Source organism: Chiloscyllium punctatum, chromosome 23 (assembly GCF_047496795.1).
Source record: "Chiloscyllium punctatum isolate Juve2018m chromosome 23, sChiPun1.3, whole genome shotgun sequence".
Lineage (NCBI taxonomy): Eukaryota > Metazoa > Chordata > Chondrichthyes > Orectolobiformes > Hemiscylliidae > Chiloscyllium > Chiloscyllium punctatum.
This window is the reverse complement of record NC_092761.1, coordinates 17,638,490-17,648,259: the sequence shown is the minus strand read 5'-3', so window position 1 is coordinate 17,648,259 and position 9,770 is coordinate 17,638,490.

Genomic DNA, 9,770 nt, shown 5'->3' with positions numbered 1-9,770 from the left:
TTTGCTTCCAATGTCTCTCTGTTTATCAATGTTTCCAACTAGTCAATTAGTGTACTACTCTCTTCCATTTGGCTTCATAAATGCATCACTTCACACCTGTCCCGATGTAATTCAATTTGCCACATCTCTGCCCAGCGTTCCAGCTGATCTACATACTACTGCAACCTTTAACACTCTTCCTCACTATCCACAATTCCCTTAACTATCCCTAATCATTACATGCCTTTCCAAATGTCGTCCGCAAAATTACCACTCAAACTGCTGACCTTTTCATCTGAATCACAGATATAAATTACACACAGACATCGCAGCACTGATCCTTGTGAAACAGCATTGGCCACAGACGTCCAATCAGAAATTGACCACTCCACGTACCTCTGTCTACTATCACCAAGAAAATATTGCAACCAACTTAACAACGAGCATGGATTGTGATTTGATCTTCCAGATCCCCCTTGCTATTTGGAAGCTGTCCATTCAAAATGACTCGATATTTTGATTCCCAGATTAAATTGGCTCTCTCACTAATGCACTGACTGCATTCTTTCTTCACAACAAAACAGGACCTTGTTTGGTTTTTTGCTGATCCTGCCTAAATCCCTACGACCCCTCAATAATCACATCCCAGCCACGGTCATTCTGCAGCCACCCCTCCACAATAACAGTTCGATCATATCTGTTCCCTTCAGTTAATGCTGTCATTCCATCTGCCTTGTTGCAAATGCATGGCACGTGTCACCGAGAGAGGGCCTTTGAGGGATGGATAGAGGCCACAGAGTGGGAGAGAAGTTTGAGGGCGCGACAATGTCGCAGGGTTAAACATAGTTACAGTTGCTACAGAATGTTCGCAGGAGAAAACATTTTATTGCTTGGAGGAAGTTAGAGAGATAAAGCGTCTTTGATGATATTCCAGAGAGAGGGATGTGTATAGGGTTGTGGATTGTTACATGGACTATGTTGATCAGGGCGTAGAAACATTCACAGGATTCCAGGATGTCGTACATTTAACAACAGGTGTGGGATCTGGAGAATATCACAGTGAGAGGGAGGATGGTATGGACTGGAGAATATTACAGGGAAAGGGAGGGTGGTCTGGACTGCAGAATGTTGCAAACACATGGAAGATGATATAGACTGGATAATGTTGCACGGATAGGGAGGAAGTTGTAGACTGGATAAAGTTAGAAGGAGAGATGAGTTTATGCACTGGAAGGTATGTCAGAGAGAGAGTGGTGTACATGCTGCAAGTTACGACAGGGATAGGGAAGCTTATAGATACTGGAGGAGAGAGTCGTAGAGAAGCTTGTAAGAGACCAGATTCACTTATGAGCTAGGATGTACTGCAGTGAGCGGAGCCTTTTGCAGATATAAACGAGAATACAATGGCCACAAAGCAATCACACCAATACATAGGAATATAGAAACTGAAGGATGTGAAGAGATTACACAGACTAGGAGTGTTGTATGCAGTGGAGGAGATTAAACTGATAGGGGTGGTTTAAGAGACACAACAATGTTAGGAAATAATGGGAGTTGCAAAGGTAAGAGCAGGTTTCAACAATTCGGAGGATATAGACCTGAAGGAGCTTTGACAGATAGCGATGGTACGGTAAAGGGAATTGTAGTGGCTTCCCTTTCATAAGCAATCCATAAGGACTTAAAACAGCCTGTTTGACATGTGCATTATCTCTCGACCATTCATCAGACAGCGCTGCAAATATTTCACTGGCTCTGCCTACCAGCTTAGACTGAACTAGCATTACCCAGAAGACCTCGGGCCACTCTACCCGTCTATGCAATTTTTCAAATGAAATACAGAGTTCCTTGACAGTAGAGTCACAGGTAGTTAGGATAGCGAAGGCAGCGCTTGGTATACATTCATTTATTGGTCAGAGTATTGAGTACAGGAGTTGGGAGGTCATGTTGCGGCTGTACAGGGCAGTGGTGAGGTCACTTTTGGAATACTGCATGCAACTCTATTCTACTTCATATCGGAAGGATGTTATGAAACTTGAAAGAGTTCAGAAAAGATTTACAAGAATGTTGCCAGGGCTGAGCTGTAGGGAGAGTTTGAACAGGTGATGGTTGTTTTTCCTGGAGTGTCGGAGGCTGAGGGTGACCTTATAGAGATTTATAAAATCAAGAGGGGCATGGATAGGGTAAATAGACAAAGTCTTTCTCCTGGGGTATGTGTTTCCAGAATTATAGGGCGAGGTTTAGGGTAAGAATAGAAGGATATATAAGAGAACTAAGGGGCAACTTTTTCACGTAGAGGATAGTGTATGTACGGAAGAGGTGCCAGAGGAAGTTGTGGAAGCTAGTACAATTGCAACAGTTAAAAGGCACCTGGATGGGTATCTGAATAGGAAGGGTTTAGAGGGAGATGGGCCGGGTGCTAGCAGGTGGGACTACATTGGGTTGGGGTATCTGATCTACAGGATGAGACCATGAATGGGTTGTGGAACCTGGAGGATGTTATGATTTGAACCACCTGTAATTTTTGATTGGATCTTTCAGCCAATCTTACAGATGGTACAATTGCAACATTTAAGAAGCATTTGGATGGATATATGAATAGAAAGGGTTTGGAGGGAGATAGGCCAGGTACTGGCAGGTGGGACTAGATTGGGTTGGAATATCCTGCCGCCATGGCTGGGTTGGAATGAAGGGTCTGTTTCTATGCTGTACATCTCTATGACTGTAAGATTGGCTGAATGGTCCAATCAAAAATTACCTGTGGTTCAAATCATAATATCCTCCAGGTTCCACAAGCCATCCCCTGTCCCATCCTGCAGGTTCAATGAATCCCGGAACTTCTAACCTTCTGCAAGTCCCACGTCCCTTCCGACATTTGTACCATCCTCCAGGTTCTGCAGTCCTTCATACCTCGTAACATGGCCCAGACTCTCCAACTCCTCCTTCCTCTGCAATGTTCCCCAGAAGGGCACTGGAGGATGGTGTGGGTTACAGAGATATGGAGGGACATCAGGACGGGAGGATTTTGCAGACATTAGGAATATATGGACTTGAGGAGGTTTCACAGTTTATGAATGTTGTAGGGACTGGAGGAAATTGCAAAGATAGGGATAGTTTTAGATTGGAGGATTCTGCAGAAAACCTTTACGTGGTTAAAGGCAGGATTCTTAGCAGCGTGCAGGAACAAAGGGATCCTGTGTCCCTCAGGTTCCCACCCAAGTTGACAGGCTGTTAAGAAGGCGGATGGTGTGTTGGCTTTCATTAGCAGGGGGATTGAATTTAAGAGATGTGAGATTTTGCTGCAGCTCTCCAGAACCCCAGTTAGACCACACTTCGAATATTGTGAACAGTTCTGTTCGCTTCATTATAGGGAGGACGTGGAAGCTTTAAAGACAGTGCAGAGGAGATTGAGCAGGATGCTACCTGGACGGGAGGGCATGCCCATAGAAGGGAGGTTGTGGAAGCTAGGGCTTTTCTGATCACAGCGAAGGAGGAATGAATGGTGACGTGATAGAGGTTTACAAGGGAATGAGAGGCATAGATAGAGAGGATAACTAGAGACTACTTCCCATGGCGAAATGGCTATCACAAGGGGACATAAGTTTAAGGCAATTGGCGGAAGGTTTAGCTCAGATATCAGAGGGATATGGGCCAGGTGCTGGCAGGTAGGACTAGATTGAGTTGGGATATCCTGTCGGCATGGATGGGACTGGTATGTTATTTACACAGAGTGTAGTGGGTGCGTGGAATAGACTGCCAGCCATGGTAATAGATTCAGACACATTACAGACATCTAAGCAACTCTTGGATACGCACATCAATGATAGTAAAATGTAAGGTATGTAGGTTCGTTTCATCTTCAGAGTAGGATAAAAGGTCAGCACAATATTGAGGGCGGAAGGACTTGTACTGGAATGTGGTATTCCATGCTTTAAATAGCAAGGGTTATGATGGCAGCAAGAGGTTTCGGGAAGCGGGAGAGGATGCGATCTGAATGAAGTGACACAAATAGGAGGCGTTGCTAAAGGTGTATGAGGTAACAGAGACAGCAATGCTCTGATCTGGAGCAGATGACCAGACTGGGAGAATTGTGGGGACTGGAGGGGCTTTCACAGGGAGGGAGGAGCATAGAGCTACAGGAGGTTACAGAAATGTGGAGAGCTGTCGGGCCGACAGGAGGACATGGAGATGGGAAGGTTGGGAGGAATGGAGCAGTTTACAGGGATAAGGATGTTGGTAGGATGGGGTGTTTTACACAGACAGGAATGTTTCAGGTGAATGGAGCTGGGTACAGAGATAAAGTGGGTTGTACAGATTGGAAAAACAAATAGACGTATGGAGGGTAGTCATCACTGAAGATGTTTATAGACACAGGAAGGCTTAGGTGCTGCAGGTTATTTAGATAAAGGGGGTGTGGAGTCAGACAGATTCTCCAAGTGACAAAGACAGCAATTTTGGTTGGAGACAGTTTCACAGATTAGGGAGCGTTAGTAACCTCCTCCAGTTTGGTCAGAGTGGGAAGGGTTGGAGGGGAGGGTGATGTTTACACATGGAAGAGCTGGAGAAGATTGTGGAAATGAGTAGATGGATGGAGACACTGGAGGAGCTTACATTGACAGGGTGGGTGCTGGCAATGAAAAGATATCACATAGATAGAGGGTCTTGGAGGAACTGTATTGAAAGAGTCACAGGCATTAGAATGACTTCTGCAGATTGGGAGTATTACAGGGACTGAGAGGATTGTAGGGTCTCCACAGATTGATCGTGTCTTTAAGAATATATAGATACGAAATTCTTAAACCCAATGTATGCAGTCTTCATTTCAAGACCAGAGCCTTATTATCCCTCACCAGCCAAGGATCCCTAACCCTGACAGCTTTTCCCTTTATCCCAATGGGGCGGACTGGTCCTGGATTCTTCAAATCACACTTTGAAAAGCCTCCCATTTGCCAGTTGTTCCTTTTCCTTCAAACGGACTCACCCAATCGATTGGAATCATAATGTGGAGGTGCTGGTGTCGGACTGGGGGTGTACTAAGTTAAAAATCACCCGACACTCGGTTCCAGTCCAACCGGTTTATTTGAAAGGACTAGCTTTCAGAGCACTGCTTCTTCATCAGGTGGTTGTGGAGCACAATCCTAAGGTACAGAATTTATAGCAACAGGATGGCAGTGTCATAGAACATAATATCAAAAAAAATTAGTTTAAGCCTTTCATCTGTTACAGTGATCACCAGCGCTTCCAAAGCGAGTTGGATTATAACTGGGCGTTGTGCAATTTTAATTTCACAGCATTGACGCTGGCCAGATCCTGCAGAATGGCCCCAAACCTGGCCCTGTTCCAGTATTCCTCTTCAATCTGTGGAGCTGCTGATCTTTTTCCATAACTATGTTAAAACGAAGACAGTTGTGGGCACTGGACCCAAAGTGCTCTCTGAATGACACTTCAGTCACTTGCCCGACCTCGTTTTCTGAGGGGAGGTCCACTGTTGCACCTGCCTGAGTAGAGTAGGGCCCTCTGCATATTGATTTAGGAACCTTCCTTGGACACCTTTGAAAAATTGCTCTCCGTCCAGGTCTTTTTATATTCTAGGTGGCCCAGTCAATACAGGGAATATTAAAATCTCCAGCCTGCACTCCTCTATTATTCCTATAGTTATCTGCAATCTCTCTATACATCTGCTCCTTTGGTATCTGTTGGGTCTACAACAGTCTACAATACAGTCCCAACAAAGTGACCACCCCCCTTCTTCTTTCTAACTTCTAACTATGTGGAATTTTAAATGAATATATGTTTTAATAATTGGAATTAACAATCCATAAATAAGTATTGATAAAAATCCAAACACAGAGAAAGACAACAGTTCACTCTCATGTGGTCTGCAGGACATCCCCACAGCAAAGTGTTTGCTTCTCAATGACCCTGTGAAATGGGCGAGCCAGCTGCTTCGCTCAAGGGCAGCAAGGGATGGGCAATAAAGGCTAGTCAGACAGAGACACCCACTTCCCATACCTGATTTTTTAAAAAATCCATTCAGATTGGTCCCAGCACAGTTCCAGTGGAACAATGTCCTGGCCAATCACATTGGTAGATTTATGGACAGGGCTTTAAACTGACAGAGAGGATGCAGGGACATGCTTCAGGTGAAAGGAGCTTTCCAAATCCAAAGAGAAAACATGAAGCATCAGAGCAGCGTGGGAATGTGACTGAAGACAACAGAAAGGAACAGGATGGGACAAAGTTTAACTAAAACTGTCGATCAGCAAATCCATTTGTGACAGGAAATTGTGGGAACGAGTAACTTATGTTTTTTATTAATGGACAAAGTCTCTGCACAAGGTAGATGGATTTGTGACACAGAGATAAAAGAGATTTAGACACCAGAGAGATGTGGTTACAGGGCGAACAAAAGGTGGAATGTAAATATTCAATGGTTCACAACCTTGTGCAAATTCAGGCAAAATGGACGATGCTAACAATAATGGGTAAGAAAGGCATGACAGAGAAAGCATTTGGCATCAGATCATGAAGTAGAGTCAGTCTGAATGTAAACTCTGGCTCCTACTTGCCAAGGACACAAGCAGCAGAACAGTTTTCGACCACCCACCGAACAGCATTTCATGGCTCGTCACTGCAATAAACAGGAATTCATTCGAATGTTTAATACAGGCATGGTGAACACTGAGTGAAACGTCAATATTCGCAAAGGCTGGGACAATCACACTGACAACAGTGATTTTGGAAGAGGAGTTCAGAGAATTTTTTTCAGTGTTTCTTAGAATAACACATTGTGCAACTGGCGAGGGACGTAACTGTCTCAGAGCGACTGTTGTGCGATAAAACTTCGTGAATGAGTAATGTCACCTGGAGAGATCCTCTGGGAAATTGTGATAAAGTGCAGTTTAAAGAAATGTAAAGTTTTAAAGTGAATCACAGAAAGGACAAGCTACAACTAGAAACAAAAATAGCCAATTACATGAGTTTGAGAGGAGAACTGACCAAGATAAACAGGCTAAACAGACTGAAACATGTGCCTGTAAATGAACAGTGGAAAACATTTGAAGGAACAGTGTAAAATACTCAACAAGAGGACATTCCACTGAAACAGACAAAAACTCAGCAAGAAATCCCCACCGGTCCCTCACTCAGGACAAAATTGATCATATTAGATTATGAGGCTGAGAAGATCACCACAAAGTACAAAAAATCCTGAAGTGAGAGAGAGTTTTAGAGTAAGTTTTAAAGGGATTGCAATGGGTCTGCTCGCAGGAGGAGGGCAATGGGAAGGAGAATCGTTGTCAGGGTTTATTGACACGATACGAACAGGGAGAGGTGAAGGTGCTGGAGGTGGTGAGAGAGTTACAGAGAGTGGTCAGGGCCCGAACGGTGTTACAAAGCCAGGACGAATTGCTGCAGCTGGAGGGGTTTGCAGAGGTAGGAAGGGACATATGTATTTTTATTTATTCATACATGGGATGTGAGTGTCACTGCTTGGACCAGCATTCTTTGACCCCATGCAAATTACCCAGAGATTGTTGGGGCCCTGGTGGATTAATATAATACTTTGCTGGACACAGGTGAAGTGCTGAATGACTGGAGGATCACTAATGTGGTTCCTTTGTTCAAGAAGGGCAGCAGTGATAGGCCAGGTAATTACAGAGCAGATAGTCTGAAAGCAGGGGGGAGGGAAATTATTGGAAACAATTGTGAGGATGAATCAACACTTGCAAAGGTAAGAATCAACTCGGTTTAGTCATCACGGATTTGGCAGAGGGAGATACTGTCTGAGGAATTCAGTTCAGTTTTTTTAAAATGTTGCTTAAGTATATTGATGAAGGCAGTGCAGATGATGTGGTTTACATGGACTTGAATAAGTCCTTAAACAAGATCCAACATGGAAGGCTGGTCCAAAAGGACTGGGTTCCAAGGCAAGTTGGCAGATTGCATGTAAAATTGGTGGATAGAATATTTTCACCACCGGATGTACCACAGAGATCTGTGCAGGAACCATTGAACATTAATAACACGGATGTGAAAGCAGAAGGTATCATTAGTCGGTTTGCAGGTGACATGAAAAGTGAGGGCGTTGTTCACAGTGAGGAGGATGGTCTCTGTCTGCAGTCCGATGTCGATTGGATGATAATCTAAGCAGAGTTTAGTTCTGATCGAAGTGAGGTAATACTCTGTGGGAGGTACGATAAGCGAAGGATAGACGTAATAAACGGTAGGTCCTTGCGGAGTACTGAGGAATACAGGGACCTTGGTGGACAAGTCCATAGATCCCTGAAGGTGTCAGCACAGGGAGACAGGGTGGGAAAGGCACCTCAACTGGGAGCGGGAGAGGGACCCATATCCTGGTGGGGTGAATTGCTAGAGCTGCTTGAGAGGATATAATCTGGTCTGGCAGGGTGTTGGACCTTAAATAGACGTAAGGCCAGAAAGAAGATTGAGGCTGGTACACAAGTTAAAGACAGCAATTTCAGCAGACAAGGCAGGCAAGAACATAGCAGGGAATGGGGGAAAACTGATGATTAAACTGCATTTATTTCAATGCAAGGGCCTGACAGCGAAGGAAGATGAACTCAGGACATGGATTGGAACATGGGACTGGGATATTATAGTTATTACAGAAACACAGCTGAGAGAGGGGCAGGACTGGCAGTTCATTGCTTCAAGGTAGAGATGCTACAGGAAGGGGAGGCAAGAGAGAACGTGTGGTGGTGGGTTTTGATTGCATGAATCATCACAGCAGTACTTAGGGAGGATATTCCTGTGGGATCGCCCAGTGAAGCTATGTTAGTGGAACAGAGAAATAAGAATGGGTCATCACTTTGATACGATCGGACTGCTGACCCCGAATAATCTGTGGCAGACTGAGGAACAAATATGTCAGGACATCTTAAATATCAACCAGAATAATAGGGCTGTTATGGTAGGGTTTTTGAACTTTCCAAACCTAGACTGGGACTGCCAGTGTTCAGTGTTTGCAAGGGAGGAATTTGGTAATTGTGTTCCAGAAAACTCCCAATCAATATGTAAATGGCCTGAAAAGAGAAAGGGGCAAAACCTGACCTCCACTTGGGAATTAAGGTAGGAAAAGGGACTGAGATGTGAGTGGGAAAGCATTTTGCCAAAGGGACCACAGTTCTAGTAGTTTGAAAAGAGCTTTGGAAAAGGACAGGCCTGGTCCACAAGTGCAAGTTATAAAATGGAGCCTGACCAATCTTGATTGTATTAGCCAGGAACTTTCAAAATGTGATTGGGGATGGGAATTATTTACAGGGAAATTGAAGTTTGGCAAGTGAGAATATTTTAAAAGTGAGATAAACTGTTCGATCAGCGCCAGCATGTTCCTGTTTGTGTGCAGGTCAATGCTGACAGCATTCGGAAACACTGGCTGTCTATTGAGTGTCTGGTCAAGGAAAAGGGAGCACGTGTCAGGTATAGCCAGCTGGATCAAGGGAATCCCTGAGGATATACAGGGGCTGTAGGAATACCTTTGAGTAGAAAACAGGAATGGAGAATGGCTAAATGAAATAGCTTCAGCAGAGAAGGAAAGGGGAATCCAAAAGTGATTGTATCTGTATATTAAGAGTGCATAAGTAACTCGGGACAAAATAGTGTCCATTAAAGATCAATGAGGCCATCGATGTTTGGAACTGCAGGATATTTGCTAAGATCCTAAACATTTTTTCACTCCAGAACTTACTGTGGAGAAAGACTGGGGAACTCAGGGAACAAGAATAATATGTTAGACCACAATTGGAGTTCTCTGCAATTCTCTGCTACAGGAA